This window comes from Copidosoma floridanum, unplaced genomic scaffold (genome assembly GCF_036245765.1).
Source record: "Copidosoma floridanum isolate Cflo_tuat_1 unplaced genomic scaffold, Cflo_Japanese_pri ptg000022l, whole genome shotgun sequence".
NCBI lineage: Eukaryota > Metazoa > Arthropoda > Insecta > Hymenoptera > Encyrtidae > Copidosoma > Copidosoma floridanum.
The window spans coordinates 2,907,669-2,934,265 of record NW_028321899.1 but is presented as its reverse complement, the minus strand read 5'-3'; the positions used below and the strand labels follow the sequence as shown (position 1 = coordinate 2,934,265).

General features: G+C 31.3%; 1 protein-coding gene across 1 annotated transcript in view; it reads left to right on the top strand.

Annotated features, from left to right (window-relative positions):
* LOC149374067 (low-density lipoprotein receptor-related protein 2-like) overlaps positions 1 to 26,597 on the top strand; it is a 645,855-nt gene that overhangs the window by 276,565 nt on the left and 342,693 nt on the right. The gene's annotated exons all lie outside the window — the stretch shown is intronic.

The window sequence follows — 26,597 nt, the reverse complement described above, 5'->3', positions numbered from 1 at the left end:
GCAAGAAGTCATAGAATCAGTGGAGCTCAGAAATTTGCTTTAACTACCCATATCGACCATGTAACATAATGTCTCTAGGACCTTTTTCCTTGTTAACTATTAGTGCAGCAACTTCATTCACTCTAGGCGCATTGTTTCGTACTCGATGCTCCCCAACAGGAGTTTGATCGGCATGAATAATCAATTTTAAGTTTTCAAGTTTATCTACTGTTTGAGAGTCATAATTAAATTTAAAAGTTCTTATGAGAGGATTGCAATCATGCATCACCTTTTGTCGTGATTTAATCAAAGCTTTTTTTAGGGCATTATCTGACTGAATAGAAATTTGTGCAGCTTCAGACATGAAATAGATTTGTAAGCACTGCGGACTCTTGTTCTGTTGAGGAAGTAAGCTCCCTATCAAGTGGTATACTTGAGCTTGGATTTTGAAAGTTGGCATAAAGTTTTCTTCTCTAATTTCTTTCCCTTCAAATAACGTCATTTGGAATTGCGTATTGTAACGTCTGACGTTATTAAGAAAATTTTTTGATAGGGGTTGTTCGTCCATTAACAGAGATCTTACCAATTCCGGAGGATTTTCCAGTGGATCAAGGGAAACTTTACCACCACCACAACAGAGCCCTGGAGCTTCATCTCTTCATTAGCGCCACAATGAGTGCAAATAGAAACCATTCCGTCAATTTGAATTGATGGAAGATTTAAGTAATCAATGTCAGGATTGTAACAGAAAGCGGATCTGTCACGTAAATGGTTGTTCAATCGTCGATTTTGCCGTTGCTGTTCTACTCTCGATGAATGTTCTGCATCAGTTTCTCGACTCCTTAAGTTGTAAACATTTAAAGCATTAGAAGTTCTCCTCCCGATTTACCCTCTTGCGATTTAAGGCATTGTTTAAAATTTTTGCGCGTCCTAAAAGGTGCTGTGTTTTGTATGCTTTGTCAATTACAATTTATACTTCAGCAGGTGTTCAACGTTTAATGGCTCTGAAAAGGGCCAATGAGATTGACCAAGTTCGCTGAACGCTAATCTTGAAGGAAAAGTAATTTCTGGCTTATTTAATTCGAGTGCAGAAATTCGTCGGTGGCCGGGGTTCCCAGACTCACGACAAACAGCCCTGCTCTCGATGTCTGCCAGCAAAGGGCAGATCCTTGACTAGCTTTATGCTGCTGTAAGTTACTCTGAAACAGCAGTCTTATTAAATATATATATATTTTTTGGAAAAGTAGTTCAAAGTTGAATGGCTCTTAAAAAGACTGACGAGATTGAAGGCAGTTACATTATGGTAAAATTTATTGATGGCCCTGAAAAGGGCCGGTTTTTATCTTCATTTTTTTTCCAACGATAAAGAGCTGGTGAGGGTCGATTATTTGACACGCTTTATCAGGCGCATTATCCGCTATGCCCAGCTTCATGACAAACAACTTTGTTCTTAGTGGACTGCCAAAAAACGACTACGGAAATCGTCGTCTCGGCGGGAAAACTTATAATGACTCTTCACTATCATTGATTGCGGGTGGCTTCAATTTTATCTCGACGCCACCTAGTGGATCCTACTGAAGTAGAGGGAAAAGCAGGCGTATTTTTGCAAAACTTTAAGCTCGTTTATTGCTATTGTTATTAAATTTTTCAAGATAAAAACCATACTAATACCATCTAGGAAGTGTCAAGAATCGGTATGCAAAATTTCAGCAAAATCGGTTCAGTAGTTTTCGCGGTTAGCGATTATAACAGTTTTAGCAACTTTGCTTTATATATTAGTAAGATTTATTAAAAATGCTCTTAGGCGTGCAATCATAGATAGTTAGAAACATAACAAGTTTTTCTTATTATTGATAAATTCCCTTCTCAGTCAAGTAAGCATCGTTTACTAAAAAAAAAACCATTTCGTAGCAATATTAATTAATAAAAAGTGAGATTAGGCAGGCAAGCATCAGCGATTAGAAACATAATAACTTTTTTGGTATTATTGATAAATGAGTTTTTTTCGTACGCATGCAGGCAACGGTGATGCAAGCCAATTTTTTTTTTTTGTAGTATTTATTAAGTATACATCTTTATAGGTGAGTAAGCATTGTTGTCAAAAAATTAGAGTATCATTCAGTATTCCCATAATTTCTAAAATGTGCTCTTAGGCTAGCAGGCACCAGCGATCAAAAACACTATAGTTTTTTTTTTATTAATAAGTAATTTCCTTCTACCAAGTAAAAACAAAACTTAGTGAGTAATAAATTTTCTATCTATGCTTCATTTAACTGATTGTTATCAAGGAATAGACATCAAAACTGTAAAGTTTTAAAATTCCATTGCTTTTCAGTTTGAATTATAAATAGAAACTGCTCCTAGGCCTGTAAGCATCACCGAATAGAGATGTCACTAATTTCTTGTATTATTAATTAATAAATTTAATTATTAGGCAAACAAGCATCAGTGATTAGAAACGCAACTATTTTTTTTATACTATTTATTAATAAATTTTTTTCTAAGACCTGCAAGCATCGACCCAACAATTTTGTTTTGTTTTATTTACAAATAAATGTTTTTCTTACTTTAGTAAATATCAATGATGAGAGATCTACCTTTTGTTTAGTATAAATAATATTAAAGTCGTACGCTTATACGTGCAAGCATCAGTGGTTACAAACCTAACTGTTTTTTTCGCATTGTTTAAGAATAATTTTTTTTTCAGGAGACCTTGTGTCAAAAATTAAGAAAACTGACTGTTTTTTTTAGTTTTATTAATTAATTAAAAATTTCCTTAGACATGCAAGCATAAGCAATAATTGGCTTAGCAGTATTATTTGTATTACTTACAAATAAATAATTTTTTTCAGTTTGTTAAACGTCAGTGATTAAAAATCAGACTTTTCTTTCGCATTATTATTGATTGAAGTTTACTGTAAGGAGTGCGAGGATCAGCGATTACAAACTCTACTGTGTATTATTTTTTATTTTTGTAATTTTGATGAATTTTCTCTTAAAGATTGCAAACATTGACTGAACTGCTATTTTTGTATTATACATAAACAAACATTTTTCTTAGTTGAGCATACATCGATAATTAAAAATTCAACTGTTTAACAGTTTTATTAATTAACAAAATGTACTCTTAGATGTGCAAGAATTAGCCATCACAGACCTTATTATTTTTTTGTATTATTTATGAATTTTTTTTTTAGCAAGCTATTGTGAGTAATTAAAAATCTAATTGTTTTTTAGTTATAATAATTTAAGAAAGAGTACCCTCACACGTGCAAGCGTTGGCAATTTGAAACCAAACTGTTTTTTTGCTTTACTTATGAATACTTTTTTTTGTCAGGCTTGCTAACATCGAAAAGCAAAAGTCTAACTGTTATTCTAAGTTTTACTATTATTTAGTAAGTTCTCGCAGGTGTGCTAGCATTAACAATTAAAATTTTAATTTTTATCATAAATCATAATGAAAAAAGGCCCTTAAGCGTGCAAGCACCAGTGTTTTTTGATTCCACTAATTAGTTTGTAGTTATAATTAATAAATTTTATTACAAGGTAAGCTGGCTTTGAAAATTTAAAAATTCACCTGTTTTTATAATTAATAGCTAATGAAAAGTGACTTGAGGCAGGCAAGCTTCGAGACCAAACTTTTTTTTTCTTTCTTGATAAGTAAGTTTTTTTCTCAGGTGAGCTATTATCATAAATCAAAAGTGCAACTATTTTGCAATAATAATAACTATTCAAGTATCCCTTTAGGTGTACAAATATCAGTACAAAAAAATTTAATTGTTTTTTAGTTCAAATCGATATCAAAAAGAACCCCTCAGCCATGCAAGCATCGGCGAATAATAGTCCAACTATTTTCAAAGCATTATTATTACATTATCTTTTTTTATCCGGCGTACTAACAAAAATAAAAAGTCCAACTGTTTTAAGTTATTATTAATATTAAGTCAATTCCCTAAGGTTTCAAATCATCGGTATTCAAAAATCTAACTGTTTAGTATGAATAACAACTAAAGAGGACCCTTAGGCATGCAATTATCTGTGGTTGCAGACCTTAGTTTTTAGTTTATATTGTTTATTAATAAATTTTTTTATAAGGCGAGCTTGATTCGAGGTTAAAAAATCTACCAGCATTTTTATTAATAGTTTATAAAAAGTGACCTTAGACGTGCAAGCATCAGTGGTTAGAGTCCAAAGTTTTTTTTGCTTTATTAATAAGTAAATTTTTTTCTCAGATGTACCAGCATTTAAAATGAAAAGTCTTACTATTTTTTAGTAATCGTTATAATTAAATTGTTTCTTGAGGTGAACAAGTATTGGTAATTGAAAAAAATAGTACTGTTGTTGAGTTATATTTTAATAGAAAGTGCCCTTACACGTGCAAGTGTCGATGCTTAGAGCAACCGTACTATTTTTTTCGCATTATTTATAATTTTTTTTTTTTTAGGTAAGCTTGTGTCGATAACTGGAAATCTAACTGGGTTTTAGTTATAATATTTTAATAATAAGTACCCTTTGACGTGCAAGCATTGACGATTTCAAACCCAACTATTTTTTTTTGTATGATTTATAAATAAATGATTTTCTTAGTTCTGCAAACATCACTGATTAAAAATCCATCTGTTTTTTAGTATCAATAATCGCTTAAGCACACTCTTAGGTGTATAGACATCAGTGATAAGAGATCTAATTTTTTTAATGATATTGTTTTGTAAGATGTGACTTTAGGCAAGCAAGAATCGGTGATTAAAAACCTTAGTTTCTATCTGTAGAGTTCATTAACGAAACATTTTCACAGGGAGAACAGCAAGTATTGCTGATAAACAAACTTTCTGTCTTAGAATACTATTTATGAACTTAGCATTTACAAAAGCAAGCGGAAAACATGGAACGAAAGTGTAGATGTTTGATTGAGTATTAATTGTCTGTCAGAAAAGCTGTTATCAAAAATAACTTAAATTACTGTTGCCTTTATGAAAAAAATATTGTATAAGCGTGTTATATTATTAATGCTTGTTTTCCAGGCAATAAGTTTCGTTACTGCTGCACTTTATTGCAAAACAGTTAAATTACCGAATTTTAATGCTTAAATATCTAAATGTGTGAGTTACTACATACAAAACTGAAAAATATAAAGATTGGTAACCAGTTAAGCTTGTTCGGCCATTAATTATATTATAAAAATAAAAAATTATACAGAGAAAAAAGTAGGGCTTGTAATCGGTGCTCATTGCATGCCGTACAGTACACTTAAATCAATAATAATACTATAGAACAGTCTAATTCTTAGTCACTGATGCTTGATAAACTGAAAAAAAAACATTTATTTATGAGTAGTACAAACAATATTGTTAAACCATCAATTGCTTATGCTTGCATGCCTAAGGAAATTTTTAATTAATTAATAACACTAAGGAAAATAGTTAATTTTCTTTATTTTTGACACTAGCTCTCCTGAGAACAAAAATTATTCTTAAATAATGCGATACAATTAGTTGGGTCTGTAACTGCCGATGCTTGCACGCATAAGAGCACGACTTTAATATTACGTATACTAAAAAAAGTCTAATTTTTAATCATTGATGTATACTAAACTAAGAAAAACATTTATTTGTAAATAATACAAAAAAAAGTCAAGTCGATGCTTGCAAGTCCTAGAAGATAATTTAATAATAAAGACTACAGAAAAAATAGTTAGGTTTCTAATCACTGACGCTTGTTTGCCTAAGAATAAAATTCATTATTAAATTATACAAAAATAATAGTGTGGTCCCTAATCAGTGATGTTTACACGTCTAAGAGTAGTTTTTAATTATTATTAGGACTGAAAAACAGTTAAACTTTAAAACTTAACAATTTGGGAGTCCATTTCTTAAGTACAATCGATAAAAGAAAACATAGAAAGAACATGTATGACTTACTTAGTTTTGTTTTACTTGGTAAACGGAAATTAATAATAATAGAAAAAAGACTATTGTGTTTTTAACCGCCAGTTCCTGACAGACTTGAGGCACATTTTAAAAATTATAATAATACTAAATACGACTTTGATTTTCAATCAGCAATGCTATCTAACCTCTAAGTATAATTTCTTAATCAGTAATACGGAAAAAAAGGTTTGGTCTTCTCACCAATGCCTGCACACCTACAAAAAAAAAATATTGATCAATAATACAAAAAAATTTATTTTGTTTTCAGTTACCAATGTTTGCCTGCCTAAACACACTTTTTATTGATAAACGATTCAACAAAACAGATGGTTTTTTAATCAATGATGCTCACTCGTCTGAGAAGAAAGGTTATTAATAATAAAAAAAAACCAGTTATGCTTCTAATTATCAATATTTGCATGCCTGAGGGTAATTTTTATGAATTTATAATACTAATAAACTGTTGATTTTTTAATCAACAATACTTACTCACCTAAGGGCACTTTTTTTAGTTGATAAGACTAAGAAACAGTTGAATTTTCAAATGCCCATGCTTACACGCCTAAGGGCACGTTTTAATAATTATTAATACTAAGGAACAGTTGGATTTCTAAAAATCGATGCTTGCTAATCTAAAACGCGAATTTATGAATAAGTATTACAAATAAAATTGTCTGATTACTAATTACCGATGCTTAAAAGACTCAGAAAAAAATTTATTAATAAATACATAAAAATAAAGTAAAGTGTATAATCACCGATGCTGGCTTACCCAAGTGCTTTTATTTAATTGTTAATACTAAACAACAGTTTGGTCTTCCATTGATGATGCTTGCACTACTTATAGCATATTTTTCAAATTTATTTTACTGAAAAACAGTTAGGTTTCGAATCACTGATAATTGCACATCTAAAGATAAAATTAATTCATAAATGAGCCAAAAAAAATTGTGTTTTTAACCACCGAAGCTTGCTCACCAAAGAGCTTTTCTTTTAAATAAATGATACTACACGCCTTAGGTCATTTTTCAGTAATAATTAAAAATGAAAAAGTAGTTTTGGAGTTCTTAATGCTGGCTCTCATAACAGAAAAAATTATTCATAATTAATGTGAAAAAAAAAATAAGGTCTGTAACCACTGAGGCTTGCACGTTTTAGGGCACGTTTTTATTATCATTTATCCTTTAAAAAAGTTAGATCTTTTATCACCAATGTTTTTTAAACTTACAAAAACATTTATTTATAAATAATGTACAAAAACTACTCAGGTTAATGCTCTTAAGTCTTAAAAAAAATTTTATTATTAAATAATACACATAAAATAGTGAGATTCCTAGTTTCTGTTACTTGTTTGCCTAAGAATAAAATTCATCAATAATCATACAAAAAAAAGGGTGCGGTCTCTATTTAGCGATGATTACACGCCTCAGCTCATATTAAAATTATTATTGAATTAAAAAAAAAATTGTATTCTTAATTTTTAATACTAGCTCACCTAAAAAACAATCCATTCATAGATAATACAAAAAAAAATTTTGATCTCCCATCTCCGATACTTGTACACGTAAAGGCACACTCCAATTTCAATTATTACTGAAAAACAGTTAAATATTTAATTACCTATACTAACTTATTTAGAAAACAATTTATTTATAAAGAATACAAAAAACCTGTTAAGTTTGTATTCATTGATGCTTGCATGCTTAAAAATACTGTTCATTAATTATTAAAAGTAAAAAACAGTTGAATTTTAAGTTTTCGATGTTATCTTGCCTGAGAAGAAGATTCATTTAGAAATAATGCAAAAAATATAGTAAGGTTTTCTAGTCATTGTTGTTTGCTTACCCAAGAATTACATTTATTAACAAATAATAAGATGAAATTAAATGTGTCTCTTGTTGTTTGATTAATGGCCAATACTTGAATAATATTATTTTCATTTTCATTTGCGTAGAATGCTGAAAGTAAAACTTTTTCCTTATATCGGAACATTCTCTGATTCTGAGCATAATTCTTAGTAAATGCTAAAAAACTTTAATTTCAAAACAAAAAGATACTCTCAAAAATAGAAAAAGAAATAACTTTATAAATTGCAGAGACTACTGGTATTCATGACTTTGTTGGTTGGGAGCAAAACAAAGGGTTTAAATGGTAATTGTAATTGATTTATTCGAAATGAATAAAGGATAATTGTCTTCGTAGCATTTAACAAGATAATAATAATTTATTTAGTGTTTCACAAATGCTAGGATACGTATGACAATGGCTTTAATAAATTGGCCAGTTCCAAAAAGTGTAGGTTATGCAGGTTACGCAGCATGCGAATAGCAGATAAATTATTCTGCTGCTTTGTGATCTTACTGCCTGCTTTGATGAGATAATCGAATATTATCAGAGCCTTGTAAACGCATACGAATTGTTATTAATCTAAATTTAAAACTGTTGTCTATGTAACTTGCAGTACGATAGAAGTTGTTTGTCTTATACTTACAAAGTTAACGAGATGCATGGTGACTGTTCGAGAGTAACAGCCTGTCACATCGTACGTAGGATTAGCCATCTTTATCATCAAAGTACTAATATTACTGACTGATGGATCACCTGAAAAAAAGTCTGTAAGTTTATGGACTTGTTTTAGGTGACGTGATTTCTAGTCCACTGGAATTTTTTGTTAGTGGACTATCTTTTTAGTGGATACTGCATTTTAACGACGTTTCCAGTCTTTGAAATTGAAATTACTGTTTTGTTGATTGATATGGGTTGCTCTTTGTGATGAGCACTTGTGGTAAGTATTCTATTCAATGAAAGACATAAAGTAACTTCATTAATGTCGCTTAGTACATCCAAGTTGTTCCATAAATTGAACTACGAAGAATTCAAACCATGTTGATATGTGTTTTCTTTATGCTTACTTACAAATTAAAAAAAAGTTACATTCATCTAATGATTGATTTAACTTAGAAAATTTATACTGTTAAAATTTTATCAGCTTTGGATACTTAAAACTGAAACAGGTTTTTAACATTAACAGATTATACTTGTTAATTTAATGGCACAAATACAAACAAAATAAATTGAGTCTTCCAAGATACCTTGCACAATACATGAAAGAGATATCCGTATCAATGTCCACAGATTACATAATTCTTTACGTAAATAAAAGGTTAAACTGTTTCTGACGTAGAATATTTAGTGATTCATTTTTATTTGGCAACAGGACAAGGATTAGTAATTATTATTGATAAACGTCTTCGAACAGTATTAAAAGTTCAACTTTAATAAAGAAGTAACAGAAAATTATGAGGTAATTCCTAACAAAAATTGAAGAATTATTTATTACACGGCTGTATATCAGCACTTATAAAAATCGTAGGTTCTTATTACAACTACAAAACAATAAACAACACCGCCCTCTTTTGCCTGTCATATTAGCTTAGCCCTTGAACTACAGTACCTGGAATCTGGGAGACATTTTTCATCGTGAGTTGACAGGTAGTATAAATTAAGCACGCTGGGACAAACAAGCTAGTTAGACTTTAAACCCAAGCTAAAACTTGGGTCCTGTTGTTGTGGTCCCTGTAGCTCCTGTCACTTGTTTGAGAGCAAAAATAGAGCAAGAGATGAAATTGTAAAATTACAGAAAAAACAATATTACAATTCTCAGAAAGTTGCTTACGTTGTAACCGAAAGTAAAGAATACTACCTTTAAGAATGTTGATTAACACAGAGGAGTTTAAGGTTCCAATTTTTTGTCTTCTTTGATTAAGATACCAAGGCAAGTATAATTGACAACTGAAAGTTATTAGAATACCTGAGCAGTCATTGTTGTGTAGGATACTAAATATCTAGCTCTAAGAAGGCCTAAAATAGGGTAATTACCTTTATTTAATTGTTATAGATGTATTAATAATTGTTACTTATTTAAAGTGTACTTAATTATGAATAACAATACGTAAGTCATAATATGTATGTACTTGAATACAGTAACTGCCAAGCAGAGAACAAGATAATTTTATAACAATCTCTGCATGATTTTAACTAGTTAACTACAACTGCAGAATCTCAGAAATAAAATACAACTTAGTTTAATATGCATTTATTTAAGGTAATTTAAAAATGTCAACAACTATCTAATGTGTAAAATATGAAGCCTTTAATGCAATTACCTGAGGTCACAGATTTTTTGGTGCAATAGCTTTCACCAAATATTGTCGTTACTCACAATAATCACAACTTACAACGAAAGAATTACGGAAATATGCTAATACCTGCATCTGTAATGGTAACCAGCTATTTAAAGCTATAGCTGTGTTAGCTATGTATAATGAGAAAAACGATAAGATGAGAACGAGTACGAGAGCCACTGGTTTCCTCTCTCCTTCTATTCAGGTTTTGCATTTTTTTTCACTAACATCAGCAGCTATATGTAAGTCCTAGTGACAAAAATGCAAAATCATATCCGCTCAACCCAATGCTGCTTCTGCTCACCCATGGACTGCAGAAGGGACTCCTTTACTTGAAAATAGGCTTCTGCTTGCCACGAAAAGAAAATGGGCCTAAATGCTGGAATCGTGAGAGCTAATCTACTGGCCGCTTACGGAAGTTACACAAGTTAAAAGTAAAAATTCATTTTTATTTAGTAGCAATGTATGTATAACAATTAATAGATATTTTTAAGTAGTTATGGAAATTGTCCTTATACTTTTTTATTGTATGAAATAGATGGTGATATCCACTGCATGTAACTTTCTTCGATTTAGTTTATGAATTTGAACGTCCCTAATGCTTTTTAACGTATTATCTGCTAGTATGTTCTTTCTGTTTTTAAAATAATTCGCTTATCCTGCAACAAATTGATACAAATTGTATAAAGATTTTGATGGTTATTAAGAGTCGTACATGCGTAAAAATTAGAATATCGTATACCATGAAAATGCAAACTCTAAAAAATGCAAGAAGCAGTTTAGTATTTTATCCTGCAACGGTATAGACCATATTGAAAAGGTCTTAGATCTTACGTTTTACATAGAAAATTGATTTGCAAGCAAGGTTTGTGATAAGAAAGTTGTGCCGCCTCTTTATATTAAGCCCGCTTATCTCAATAAATATTTTGTTTGACGATTGAAATAAATAGCAAACGATCTGACAGATTCTCTGTGAACTTAAAACTGTTATTTAATTTATCATTTAAAATAATTTTTTTTTCGCTTTATTATTGCTATTCTAGTTCTCTTCGTTTTGTCAACAATATCTTTGCTTTCATGCCTTATTTAGTACTGTCTACAGTCGCAAACTTTTTTCATGAAGTTTCATTAAATAAAAAAAAAACTATATACTTTTTATCTATTATTATCGTACTTGTAAATAAATAATTTTTGTCTCCTTGTCTCACTACATGGTTCTGGTTTGATTTTTTTTTGTAAACCACTGTATCCAACAAAAATCATAGGAGAGTACATAACAAATAGGTCAGTTGATTACACAGTAAGTAAAGCAATATATAAATAAAATAATCAATTAAAAATGATTATCAATAAAAATTATTTTTGAAAGCACCGATTCCCTGGCAAACTGATTTACCACTGGATTTTCTTGATAGTCATGTATTCTCAAAAATAATTATCTCCTGTTAAAATAACTCTTTGTCGAGATTGTTCATTGAAATGATCAAGTTACCAATTTGTTATAATAATGAACTGCCATAAAGCGATAATATAGCTGCTTAAAAACGATTTTATTACCGAACATTTAGCTAATGACACAACATTATTCAACATTTCAGAAATAATACAATTTGCTATGATGCGGTCTGCTGTTAAATCAATTTACTAAAAGGTTAATGGATTCTAAATTAGTCAGTATCTGAATACAACGCCTTTTATTGTAGATAAATGACAAAATCTTCTAAAATAAAACAATACTGGATAATAATCAAGCAATTTTTGAATTTTTATTTGTGCATAATAAAAGAAGCAATATCACAGTAATTCTTATAAAAGAGTAAACTTGATCTATCGCCATGTTGTCAGCGTTAAATGGTACCATACATAGGTCAGGGGAAGCTCAACATAGATTAAGTTTGGATATTAAAGCAGGAAATTGGTCAAGACAATGTCTAAGCTTATCGTGCCTGTGCATACATATAAATGAAGAAATATGATTTTAGAAAGACAAAATCAACATTTTTAATAATTAAATAAGCCATCCAATGACAGTTTTTTAATAATTAAAATAACGTCCAATAGTGGTACTGTAAAATTTTGTATTTATTATAAAATTTAAAATAACGTTTCAGCCGTTTGGATAATGTTTTGGCCCTCATCAGGTACACAAATATATGAGTAATAAAAAAAAAATTATTTATAATACAAATTTTGGTAAATACAATAAACGCAAATTTAGTAAAGTGTATAAAATACCTCTGACTCTTACAAAAGAGATGTAAGATCGTAATAAAGTCACAGTTTTAAGTTTAGTTGCTTTTATACCCTGCACATACACAAATGACATAGTATACGTACATAATACAATCAAAAAAGAATCCCAAGCAGTTCCTTGTGGAATACACGTAAACAGATCATGTTTTCCTAATACTATGAATGAAAGAGGCCCTTGAAATATGTACATCAAGCTAGTCTCCGGTCTTAATTGACTTAACAAGAGACTTATAAGCATTTTGAAATTTTTGTGTATCTTTTTGTCTATTGATATTGTAATGTTGGTATACTAAAATAACAAATAAATACTTTTTTCCTGCACATTCCCTAGGAATGTTGTTTTGAAGGCACTTATGCAAAGACCAACGTGCATCTGCAAAGAGGTGAGTTACCTGCAAGTTATTGTTACCTGCAGTACAATGATGATTTATGTACATGCACATGGGCCTATGCTGACCAGAAACGAAAAACAAAAAGTTTTTTGACAAATGTAAATACAAAAGTTTAACGGGAAACAGTTTAACTCAAAAATATTAAAGGCAAGTATAATTTTAGATTATCATAAAGTTAAACATTAGGATAGTTTAGAAAAAATACATAGAAATAAGCGAAAACATTAGTAAAAGCCAGAATCGTCACAAACAACCGGTACACACTACACTACCAGCAAACAACTATAATACATATTAACTATAACAAACCTGGTACACAACATTAATAACCTTTAAGGGATTACCCAAACCTTACCATTCAAGTTCGCAAGCTCATGATCTACAGAGTAACCCTTTTTGTATCTCATTAATAATTTCATAAGCATACTGCAATAGTCTTATTTGTAATCTAGTTGATTGCTAACACTTTTTCCCAAATGTAAAAGATAACGGAAAGTGTTTCTTCCCCTGTTCTTGACTAGTAGAGGGAGTCCGTACGCCTGCCTCCAGTAGGGGTTCCAGAGTTTCTGATTCCCTAGAGTACCAGGAGACGATTCCCTCTCTATCTACTAGCAGCTGAAAAACATGTTGACTAAAATTTTACCAAATTTTCGTAATATTTTTGTAATATTATAAACATTCAAACTACCGGTAAAACAAATTATGTTAACTCGTGACAGGCTTAGCACTATTATTCTTATCATTACTCTAACAACTGCTATTCTATTATGATCATTACAACTATTGTTAATACTACTGCGATAATTATGATTATTATTATCATTATTATTATTATTATTATTATTATTATTATTATTATAACTACCACCACTAGTATCATAATTATAAGTTATTACGGCAGTAGCCACCATTTTGGCGTTTGAGTAGTAGTAGTATTAAGTAATAAATTACCGATCGTTTATTCACCCAAGCATCAATCAAATTGTTAATCGATTTTGACCGCTTATTTTGCAATGAGTTTAGTTGAACAAACGACCGGTGTTTAGTATTAGTAAATATAATTCATATTCTATTTGAATGTTAAGGTTAAATTATATTGAAATCCTGTCAACTTGGTATGTAAAAGGGAAAGGAAGGGCATGAGCAACTGAATATCCTTCCCTTCTCTTAGCATAAAGAGGAGAATGAACCGGATGTGGGAAGTGCCAATTTCTGAGTAGCTAAACTATAGCAGTTCTAGCCAATTGGATTTTAGGCTATTGTCATTTTTGCAAGATTTTTACCTGGCAAGCTCTCCTGCGTTGTTATCGAACCAGCGCGTCACCGAGGTCTGCTAGTCCTTGTAAAAAGGCCCAGAGACTCTCTTAACTACTACGCCTCAAACGGTAAACTGAGTAGTAAGAGTCCGCCTCTGCTACCTCCTACTTTACCATGAGGTCCGGACTCAGTTAATTTTTGTTTTTTACCCTCAAACGGTCAACTGAATAGTTAGAGTCTGCCTCTACTATCACTAAGTCCTCCACGAGTGCGTAGTAAAAACCACTTTACTTACCTTGGCTCGTACTGGTTCACCGTGTACTCCAGTTATATTTGAATGGAAGTTAATGTGAAAGTTATAATTTTTTTGTATTTTTTACCGTTTTTAACCTTTTTCGGACGGGTCCATAACTAAGTTGTTTATGCGCGCACCAATATTCGCCACTGTATTGGTACCCGAGGATCCTTGAAAATCATTAAAAGTTGTTTACGTGCACACCAATATCTGCCACGGTATTGGTACCCGAGGACCTTTGACAATTGTTAACTTATTTTTCGTGCACGCTACTATCGGCCACGGTAGTGGTACTACTGGAGCAAGAACTAACAGAATCAAGCGAAAATCAGTACTCGCGACGGTATTAATACATTCAAGCCCGGTTGCGAGTAACAAAATCCTTTTCTCGTAACGGTGCTGTCATCGTCGGGATTGTGGACGAAATAATGAGCATAATGATCGCTTCAAGTTGTATTAAAACAATCGTAGCCCCTTTGCAAATATCACGTCGTTAGATAGAACTGTCCCCTTAGCTTGATGTCCCATTAACGTTCCCAGCGTGTGTTCCGAGTTATTAATCGAAAACTTAAACTCAAATGTTACGTCACACCGACATAACAATATTATTATTGAAATAATGTATATTTAACATACAGGATAAAAGTGCTTTTTTCGATTTAGTTCTGTATTAAAAATTTTTATTTTATCAAAATCGAAGTTGTTTGTAAATTCGATGCTATAATGTAATAGTACAGATGTATCCTTTTCTTTCTCTACGTCTTTTTAAGTTCTGCAATTCCTAGTTTTACAGCTCTTAATGTTTGACTGACATAACAGCAGTTGCAATTTGCACATGGTATGTGGTAAACGAAATCATTGTATCAAACGGCTCGGTTACATCATTTGCAAGTAAAAAGATCGAATTTAATTTATTGTTTGAATTGTATACAAGACCAATGTGAAGCTTCTTACAAAAATATTTAATAGAACCGTGCAAGTGAGGAATATACGGTAATAATAAGATTAGCTAAGAATTTTTAACGTGTGACTTCGCCAGCAGAATATTCTTAATCGAAAAATTGGAAAGAAATGTTGAAAAAATATATGTAGGTGGATTAACTGTTAAGGCAATGATACGGATAGGACAGTCTTTTTTGTGTATTTTAATCAGTCAGTAGCATTTAAATAACTTTTTTTTATGAATATCGTTATAAAACTTATTTAATTCGTCAAAAATATCGTAATAATGTCACTTGGTTACGAAATTCTTTGCATCTTTAATTAATTACTTTAAAAAGTTATTTTCAAGCTGCTAATAATACTTATTATCACTAAGTAATTCTTCTACTATATTAATGTAAGTTTCTTTGTCAATGACAACAGTGATAGTACCTTTGTCTGCCTTAATAACTCAAATGTATTCATTATTCTTCAGAATGACTCGCGTTTGCTTTAAATTGTCTTAGAGATTACCATTATTTAAAGAAAGACAAGTAGATTTATTATGTCTATTGTTATACCAATAATATAAAGTAGTTTTTTTTCAACAGTCTCAAATTTTTCAGAATGTTTCAATGAATGCTCAATATTCTTAAAAAGATGAAAATAATCTCATTCATTAACAGAAGGAACAAAATTAAATTTGTTGCCAAATTCTCATACGCTTGAGACACAATCTGACAGCAGTGTGTTCAAAAAGTTACATAGCCAGTTTTCTTTTATTTCACTCATACCGTCATTGTTAACAAATGCAGGACACCTAATCAGGTCAGGATCACTGATACTTATAGCTGGAAGTGTATCGTATACACCTTTACGCTCGGATTTTTGATGAGAGAAAAGGGCTTCAAACTTTTTATTTAACTTGTAACGATAATCATGAAAAATGCTATTTAATTTTCATTCATAATAATCAGTAAATAAATTCATTACATACAATTTACAGCTATGACTTAATATTTTTTCCTTAGTTAATTCAATTTTATTTTATAAAAAATAAGTTTTTGTGTATAAGTCCAAAATTTCGTTAGTTGAAATTAATTTACGCAATTAAGATATAGCTCATTTATCTTTTTCGTTCGATCGGAAACTCAAAGTCGTAACATAATTAAGTTTGTTAGTACATTGTGGGATGTACTTAAGTAGATGAATTATTAAGTGATGATAAATATTATTTACAGCTAGAAAATTGTCCTTGAAAGGAATTAATTGAAGAAACAAATAATTTTGTAAACAAGTGAGGTCAATATGGTATTTTTAATGAATTAAATAAGTTTAATAACGATATTCATGAAAAAAACTTATCTAAATGCTATGGACTGATAAAAATACACAAAAAAGACTTTTCTATCTGTATCATTGCCTCGACACAAAATTCACCTACTTATAGTTTTTTAAAGTTTCTTTCCAATTTCCTGATTAGGAACATGCAACAACAACTGCATCAGTTTCTTAGATTAAAAAATTATCATTCAACAAAAGAACACAGTACTAACTATCTGGTACCAAAAATCCACACATTTAGGCCGATACTTAAATTTTCTGCTCCACCATCCAATATAACATAAAATAGGTATCATTTACACATCAGTACACTTTTCCATTAAATGAGCAGACACTTAATTTTATGATGATAATTTAAAATTTATTGATAAATTTTTACTAGCTAACAACTATCCTCAAAAGTTCATTCATAAATTTTGAAACAAAAAAATCAATACCTTAAAAACATAAACATAATTAACAATTGCAATAAAAACAATAATAATTACAAACTAACTTTATCATCACCGTACATTGCCCACTTGCACGGTCCTATTAAATATTTTTGTGAGAAGCTTAACATTGGTATTGTACACAGTTTAAATAATCTAAATTCGATCTTTTTACTTGGAAAGATGTAACCGAGCCGCTCGATAAAAATAATGGCATTAACCACATACCATGTGCGAATTGCAACTGCTGTTATGTTGGTCAAACATTAAGAGCCGTAAAATTAGGAATGGCAGAACATAAAAGGGACATAGAAAATAAAAAGGATACGTCTGTACTATGATAGCATAGGATTGAATGTATATCCGACTTTTTTTTTCAGGATTAACAATTTGAGACACAGAAAAAAATTACAAAAAGTGACTTTCTTTTAGATTGTTGAACATAAATTATTTTTATAATAATATTAATGGACACCAAACTACAGGAAATTAAAAAATTGTTATAAGTCCTTGTTAAGTTAATTGAGGAAGGAGACTAACTTGATGTCCATAATTTGAGGGCCCCTTCCATTTATAGTATTAGGAAAACATGATCCGTTTACGTGTGTCGTACAAAGAACTGTTTGCAATTCTTATTTGATTGTATTATGTGCGTATACTATGTCATTTGTGTATGTGCAGGGTATAAAAGCAACTAAACTTAAAACTATGACTACATTACGATTTTAAATCCCTTTCGTAAGAGTCAGAGGTATATTATACACTTTACTTTATTTGTGTTCATTGTGTTTACCGAAATTTGTATTATGAAGAATTTTTTTTTTTGTACTCATAGATTTGTGTACCTTATGAGGGCCGGGACATTGTCCAAACGGCTGAAACGTCGTTTTGTTTTTTTTAGAAGTACAAAATTTGATAGTACCACCATTGAACGTTATTGTAGTTTATAATTTAAGGTAATTATTTATTCGCAATAAGAAAAACTTAAGAAGAAATTTTATTATTTTAATTATAAACGAGATAGAAAGTATCTGTTATAATATACGCCAAAAGAAATTGAAGAATGGCGCTCCTTCCAAGTGTGTAGTTAAAGCCCTAGCAAAGCAAGTATCTAGTTTATCTCCCACGTGTTTTTCACCATAAGATACTATAGATACAGTTCCACACTGTCTTGTCTCGCAACTTGTCTGCACACTTTTTTAATGTGAAACATCCATAGGCGCGCGTGAGCAAGGCGAGTAAACATGAGAGATGCGTGGTAATCGTAAAAGCGTTACAAGAAATATATAGATATACATTGCATACATAGTATGTTGTACAGGAACAGTGTGCAAATAAGAGAGTAAAAGGAATTGAAAAACAGGGTAAATCTTTGGTTAAACTTGGGTCAGCTTGGCTCTCTGTCTCTTTCTTTACATGCTTACTGCCACCTCTCTCATTTTGTAAAGTGTACTACCCGTATTATTATAGCTATATAAAAAAGTATATAATTATTCAATATTATACATGTATTGTATACGTAGCATACACGTACACATACGAATATATATAATATATTATGAATGTCTGAATAAAATTTTTAAGTTTTACTGACTCCGAGAATCGAGCTTACATTCGAACATCTTTAGGATTGCTAGTCCTTTATCCCGTTGATCTTAAAAGAAAAAGTTATAATTATTTTTTAATGGTCTTTAAACGTTAAAACTGTGTAAAATTATATTTTAAAGTTCATTTTGCTCATTTCTTTCAACAGTTTTATGTACAGAAAAAATAAAAATATCAGCGTGTAGGGCGAAAAATTTTCTATTAATAAGCACTTTTTGTTTTGTTTCGACAAGCTCAAAAATTGAGGAAAAAAATTAAAAAGGTATTTTGGCAATACCTGTAGATGTAAGTAAAATAGAGCCATTGATCGTCTGCTCTCGTGCGCTCTCTCTCTCTCTCTCTCTCTCTCTCTGAGAGAAGTGTCCAGTTTAATGCACCTGGTATCGAGAGGTATGATGTTATTTTATTAGAAATCCGGTGTCCTCTTCCGGTGTTTAAATCTCAGCCCATTGTATCCCACTCGTTTAAGGACCTTGTTCTGAACGATTTTAAGCGTGACCTTGTGTTGGTTGATTGGCAGTCTTTTGCTCGAATGTATCATGTGGACGAGAAGATCGAGTTTCTTACGACTGATCTTACAAACCTTTTCAACATCCATGCTCCTTTTCATACGTTAATTCCTCAGCGCCACCCTTGCCTATGGATGATGGATGAGATTCGTTCTCTCATTCGGGCTCGCAATAAGGAGTGAAGTTAGTATCAGAGAACCAGGCGTGATATTCATGGGATGGTTTTTCGTCGTCTGCGTAATAGGGTGCAGGTACTATCCAGGAATGCGCTTTACGCTTACAACAGAGATAGGCTTTTGTCCTGTATGTGTCCTATGGATATGTAAAGATGTCTTCATGATATTGGAGCATCATCGAGCGCGAGTGCATCACCTGTCATTGCGCTCGATGGGGACGCTCTTAATCAACACTTTGTGGGTGCTTCGTTGGTGACTGGTGCCTTTGCTGGCTGGTCATGCGATATGCCACTTGAGGATCGTTTTTTTTTTTTGACCATATTACTGAGTTGAGTATTCTTGAGATATTTAGTGGATCCAAGACCAATTCTTGTGATGTAGATGAGATTAAATTGCAGATGTTGAAGCTTGCCATGTCTTTTATCACTCTAATCCTGCTAAATATATTTGATTATTCTCTTTAGTCGGGTTTATTCCTGACCATGTGGAAGAGAGCACTGGTGATCCCTCTACCTGAGGTGAAGCAATCCTCTGAGTTGAATTATTTTCAGACCATTTGCGTGACACGCGCGCCGTCGAAGCTCCTCGAGGCAGTGGCACTCAAGCAAATTTCGGAATTCATGGAGTCTAATAGGCTGCTGTGGCCCCAGTAGTCGGGTTTTCGTAGGCACCATAGTATTCATACTGCATTGATCAATCTTGTCGATGAGATTAAAGTATCCATGGATGCGGGTGATGCCACGTTACTACTTTTCGTGGACTTTCAGCGAGCATTCAATGAGCTTAATATTGATGTGTTATTAGTAAAGCTCCTTTCTTTTGGTTTTTCCGATTCTGCTAGTGGCTGGATCAGGTCTTTTCTTTTTGGGTGATCACAGGCGGTTAAGTTGCGAGCTACTTTTTTCATCATAAGCAATTAAATACTACTGAGTTCAGTAACATATTATTTAAGGTTTCACATCTGTCATAGGTCCTGTGACCCACACATGGTTTTTTTTGTTCTTCACAAAAAATTTAATACAGATTCTTTGATCCACATTTTGGATAAGGCAAACATATAAGATAAACCAAGACAAGCTTAAGCAAAACTGCTGTCAAAAAGTAACGAAACATGTTAAGTAGCAGACCTTTAAACATAAATAAGGGATATGAGTACCCACGAAAGTCAAACTGCAGCTAAAAAAAAGAGAGAGAAAGTTTGTCGAAATGTGGCTTAACAGTGATTAGTGTTTTTTATGAGTGCTTAATTGTAGACATGCTTTTCTTTAGTCACTGACAGATTTCTGTGGTCAAGTTGCGTCTTTGAAGATAATACTAATGACTTCTATTGTTAAGTGGCACTTACGATGATTTTATCCTAAGGTCGAGTTGCGTTCCACTCAATTTCATTTTATCGTTAAGTAATATCCCGGTCAGTAAACCAATGATGTCATAATAATTTTCTTATTATACTTTATTCAGTTTTAATGAAAAAGCATAGAAGTGAAAACTACATACTATTAAAATCTACACTGGTTAGACTTTCTCAAAAATAACTTAAATGTATTGAAATTAAAAAATTAAACTGTTTTGATACTTCACTATTTTTTCTCGTAAAAATACATTTTTGTTTAGTTTGTCTTTTGATTTGGTTTTAGTACTGTACATTGTAATGTACATCTTAATTTTAATCTGTACTGTTTAAGTAGTTTTAATGAACAACAATAAATATAGGTCTCATCAAAAGCAAAATTGTTATTGTATGTGCTTACGTCACACTTCTAGACAATACTAATTTTTTTTATAAAATTCAAATCGTTGATGCACTTAATCTGAATCTGGCCTCAGAATTTCTTTATCATATCAGGTTTCTGAGACATCCTAACCTAAATGTGCAGAAGGTACCGTTTTTGCCTAGTTTTGAGGTTGTATAGACTCACAAATTATTTTTCTTTTCTTTTTAAATAAAGGTTACTATATTAAACAAGTAAACTTCCTCTCTTAAATGGCGTTGAGTCTCAAATATGTTTTTTTCGCTAAGATACCGTATTTTGGAGTTTTCATGATTGTGAGTTTCCTTACACCTGAGAATCAATTGAGACCATAGACGTAATACAGATAAATACTACTTTTCTTCAAATGAGTCTTATTTTTCTGAAAATTTTGTCTCACCATACGTGGGCCAACTGACTGAACCCCTTAAACTACCAATCGACATCAAGCTACCCGTATCCACCCCTTGGCCAGTAGACACGATCCCTACTAAATCACAAGCAGGTTAACTCACCTATCTCTTGGAAATGCGGGTTAGTTCCTATATTTTTTAAAACAAGTCTTTTTTTTTTTTTAAACCTGACACCACAAGCAAGCTAACTCAGTAAACTTCTCACCCACCAATACCCACCTACTCTTACGCCCAAAAACCATCCCTACTGAACTTCAAGCAGGCTAACCCACCTGACCCTAGGAAAAATGAGTTAAGTTACGTGTTTTTCTTGATGTAAGTCTCTTTTTTCTTGAAATTTAATCTTACACCATATGTAGGCTAACTCGCCGACTTGCTAACCTACCTGTTGCAAGCACATGTAATCCCTAGAAACCACCCCTATCAAGCCACGCTCAGGCTAGTCAAACTATCTCTGGAAATAGCGAGGTTATCATTAATTACTTTTAAATGATTAGATTATGCATACCGCAAGAAAATCTACTTTTAATACTTTTTGGTTTGGTTTGTATAGGCTGAGCTTTAATGAGCTCAAAATGTAAGCGGCTCATATACACAACTTGGATTTATACCCTTTATTATTCTGTAAACCATTCAGTTTTTAACGCATTAAAACTTAATATTGAAAATTTAAACCAATAACCTCTTAATTTATGGTGCCAGAACTAATGTAACTGATATTGAAAAATGATAAACCTGTGAATTTTTATTTAAAAAGTTATAATTAAAAGCTTACACCTTAAATATTTTCTTAATAAATTCTTATTTACTAACAAATTCGGTTATTAATATTACATCTTACATAAAGTAATATTACATATTACATAAAGAGGTGGCATAATTTCTTAGATCGTTTTCATAGTTCAAAAATAAATTAATAACCGCAATACATAATTATTAAATTCATATTCATTGATTTTCTCATACAGCAATATTTACAGTTTTTTTTTATTGTATCTTTTTATGTACAGCAAGATCGATAAAAATGTGATCTAATATTTTAGTACATACTTACTGCTGAAGTACATATTATAAAAACTTCATGTTCACTATATATTTAAACTTGCATGTGGTGTTATAAAATCACTTGAAAGTTGTATTACTAGTAATTTAATGACTCTTGGTCAAGTTAACAATTTTTTTTGTAGAAAAATTATATTAATTTTAACGATGCATTAAATATACTTTTTCAAGTTTCAGTTAAACATTTCTTACGAATTCGTTTATGTATAAAATGTAAGTTCGTATAAAGCATTAAAGTAAATTAGTATTTCAAATACATTATATTAAGAAACTGTTGAGAACTGTAGAGAACAACGTTGTCTACGACAAAGAAAACTCATAGAACATCTTGTGCAAATGAAGTAGAAAAGTTTTGTAATGTTTGTAGAAACTTTAAGACAGAGAATTTTCATAGGTCTATAAATGACTGGGCAAAACAGAGATATTTGGAATGTCATAAGCAACCGATGAGAAACCAAGACAAATTTTGGGTACGTCAATCGATTTGTAATGTTTGTAAAATCATGCTGATGAGATGGGATAAAATAAAAAGAGAGGTTACTATTGAACCAACTATTTGGTACAAGCCTAACAATCACCATGATGACTGTAACTTCTGCTTACGTGATACAACCGGCTATAATAAAAACGAAAAAGAAATTCTTTATTCCAACGTTGAAAGTGTAACCCTAGCTAAAAATAGTAAAATAGAAAGGTCTGCAGAAAAAAATTCAACGTCAATGGATGTTACAAATATAGATGAAGCTAAAAACAAGACATCAAGTGGTTTTGAAGGATCTTCAAGCACTGAAAATCTAAAACAGTCTTATCAGCGTTAATACTTTCAGGCAACCAATACTGTGACTATGATGTCTGCTTACGGTTGCATAAGATGTTAAACTATGGCAAGCACACACTGTCAGAAAAGTCAAAAGGAAAGTGTGACACGAAACTTTGAAAGGCATACCAGCGCAAATAAAAAGCAAAGAGAGATACAGAAAACAAAATCAAATGGCATTGGCTATGTCTTAAAAGACACATTATATGTACTTAAATACGTTGCGCACAAACAATGCAGTATCACGATAAGTAACTTTTGTCTACCTTACAGTACAATCGAAAAAATATCAAAGGCGAAAGATAGTAAGTTTGTGGATCACTGTGCGAAAATGTCCATTAAACTGTCTCCCCCCTTCTGAATCAGGCTGAAATAGCTTTCTTTAAAATTTCGTTAGAGTTATCTGTAAGTTGTCCATACAACGCATCAAGAGAAAAAAGAGAAGAAAGATTATTTATTAAAGGAATGGCAGAGAAATAAAAGTCTTTACGACAAAACATTAAAAATAAAAGGATCATATATAATTTAAGACTAACTATGAAACAAACGAATAGAGTTCATACTATAATAATAGAACTAAAGAAGCTGTTGAAAAATATATGTGAAGATAGAAATTATTTATCTTTAAGTTTCAAAAATCGGATACAAATTATATACTGACTGTAGTTATAAAATATCAAAATGGCAGAGTGGTGGAGCTGCAGTCTCATCAACCATTGTACTGAAATAACATTCAATGTAGTCAGTACTTACATAGATGACCGTTCAAGTGCAGTCATGGTGCCTTTTCTGTTGATTTTAAAGAACCATTACATATTTCTTTTTCGTTAGAGACAATGTAAAAATGAGATTTGCAGGACATAGTTCTGGTGTTAATGCGTAAAGGCTCAGTTAGAACTCAGTCAATACATCAATGTTCCCCCTTTCCATTTCGTCCCTTATGCTTTTCTTGTGCTGAGTGATAAGTGTTCACAGGGATTCCTGTCAACAGACAAGGATGCAAAGCACTATAACAAGAAGCCAGTAAACAATTAGTGCTTGCATATCCAAGTATAAAGTTATATTTCTATGAAACTATACGGTAGACAATACATAATGATATACATGCCTCTTATAAAACGATATTATGTCCAAAAATGTTATTAAGTGCAACTATTGTTGGAGTAAGTGTACAAATGTTAATCAAATGCGGTTTTTATAAATATTTATATACACCATAAGGAAATAGTTGTAATAATGAAGTCACGTGGATAAAATAAGAACAAACTGTAGATATGGCACGACGTGCTGCCAATCTACTAGACTGGCCAGTTTGAAGATTCCTGCTTTCATCAAATTTCCTGATTAATTAAAACTAACTACTGCCTTTAATAACATTTATAACATCGCCTTTGTATCTGTTACATACACTGACACATTCATTCTTACAATTAGTCCGTATACGACACCCACAATACTTCTCTAAAAGAAGGGTTAAAAAATATAATCTAACTAGTTTTGTTAAAAATTCATTTTTAATTTTATATTTTATCAAATGTGTGATTTACACTTTATCGTTAGCATATATTAAAAATGTAATAAACATAATTATAGGATACAGATAACTGACGGTTTGAGATTATAAAATGAAGTTATATAAAGACGCTTTACATTAACCCTGCAAGGATTTAAAATTCGTTTCATTTGGATTACATTCTTAAAATAACTTGATTGGCTTGTGATTATAAAAATAAGAAATACAAATCTTTAATTTTAGTTCAGGATAGTAAATAAATAATTGACTAAAAAAAAAGTTAAAAAAAAGTCGACAAAATTATTTGCATTAAAAAATGCCCAATTATAAAAAAAAGTTAAGTAACCGTTTATTAATACATAGAAAGGCTATTGTTAAGAAAAAAATTTTTATAGTTTAAAAGCAATTTGAGCGTTTAAGTTACTAAGTAACGAATATGATTTATAGTTTAGCCAATTTAATTAACCATCAGTAAATAAATATTTACATTAAAAGTAATGTACCAACCACAGTAAAAAAAGAGTAAGAGGTTTTATACTATTATAATTGCTCGTGGTAATGAGTGTAGAATGTTCGAAAGTGTACGTATTGACTTTCCGAGAGAAGGGGGTAAATAATAAGGGAGTGCAATTTAATAAAAATTAAAATTTGGTTCCTTCAGATATCCACTTGCGTGCCTTGCCGGGAAGTGCTGTGATGTAGTGATCTTATGATTAGGGCAAGGTTAGGTAAGGCAGAGCGTCGTGCGTGGGGCAAGGGGAAGAAGTAGAAATAGCTTACTTCTAATACGAATTTTCTCAAGGTCATTTACTCTGTAGCGCAGAAAACGCCTGTACAAGTATAACGTAAAAAAAAAAAAAAAACCGTAGAACGATAATACGAGACGTAAAAGTAGCAGCAGTAGTGAGCCGTGAGAGCTGTATGACGTTACCCCTCAGAGCGTTGCAATGGGTAACGACGTTTAGTACGTGGGTACTTACAATTAATGTAGTTCATATATAAATGAGAGGATGCTTATATAAACATACAAGTAATAATAGGTTCAGTTTGCTGTGATAGGAATGAACCTTTTTTCACAATATTAAGATATAACATAACCTTCATATCTGTGTGTGAGATTTATAGGATGATAATTATACAAATCATGGTGAAACATTTGTTATTACAAGCGAAGAATGGGTAATCATTGTGATTAATTGTTAGAAAAACCACACGACTTCTCTTTTTTCATATAGTGTATGACATAAAAAAACTTCACTTCAATCATGTAAGTATTCACTTCAAATGTGTACATGAAATCTTTAAATGCAGTTTTGTTGTTTTCTAAAAGAGTTGAAAATATAAACAACTAATTCATGGCCTGCAATATATTAATAGTTCTAAATAACTAAAGATAGTCACGTATAAAAATTCAATATGACTACAGTGAAGAATAACTATTTACTATCTTAACAGTTTTTAAGTTCCTTATAAGAAAAAAAAGTGTCTTGTTATTTTACAGAAAACAGATAGATCTTATAAGATATGAGCAATAATATGTATTATTTGAAACCCTAGATCATAGAATAACAACTATTTCCGTGAGCATCAGAGATATAACAATTATTAACATGATTCTTAATACTCTTGTTAAGTGTCTTAGAAAAAAACCTTTTAATCTAATGTTATTGTATGATATGACGTCAACAGTCGAATTAAAAATTAAAATTGTTGTCACACGTGACAGAATTAATAAACAACCATAACAAAAAAATTTTATATGCAGTTT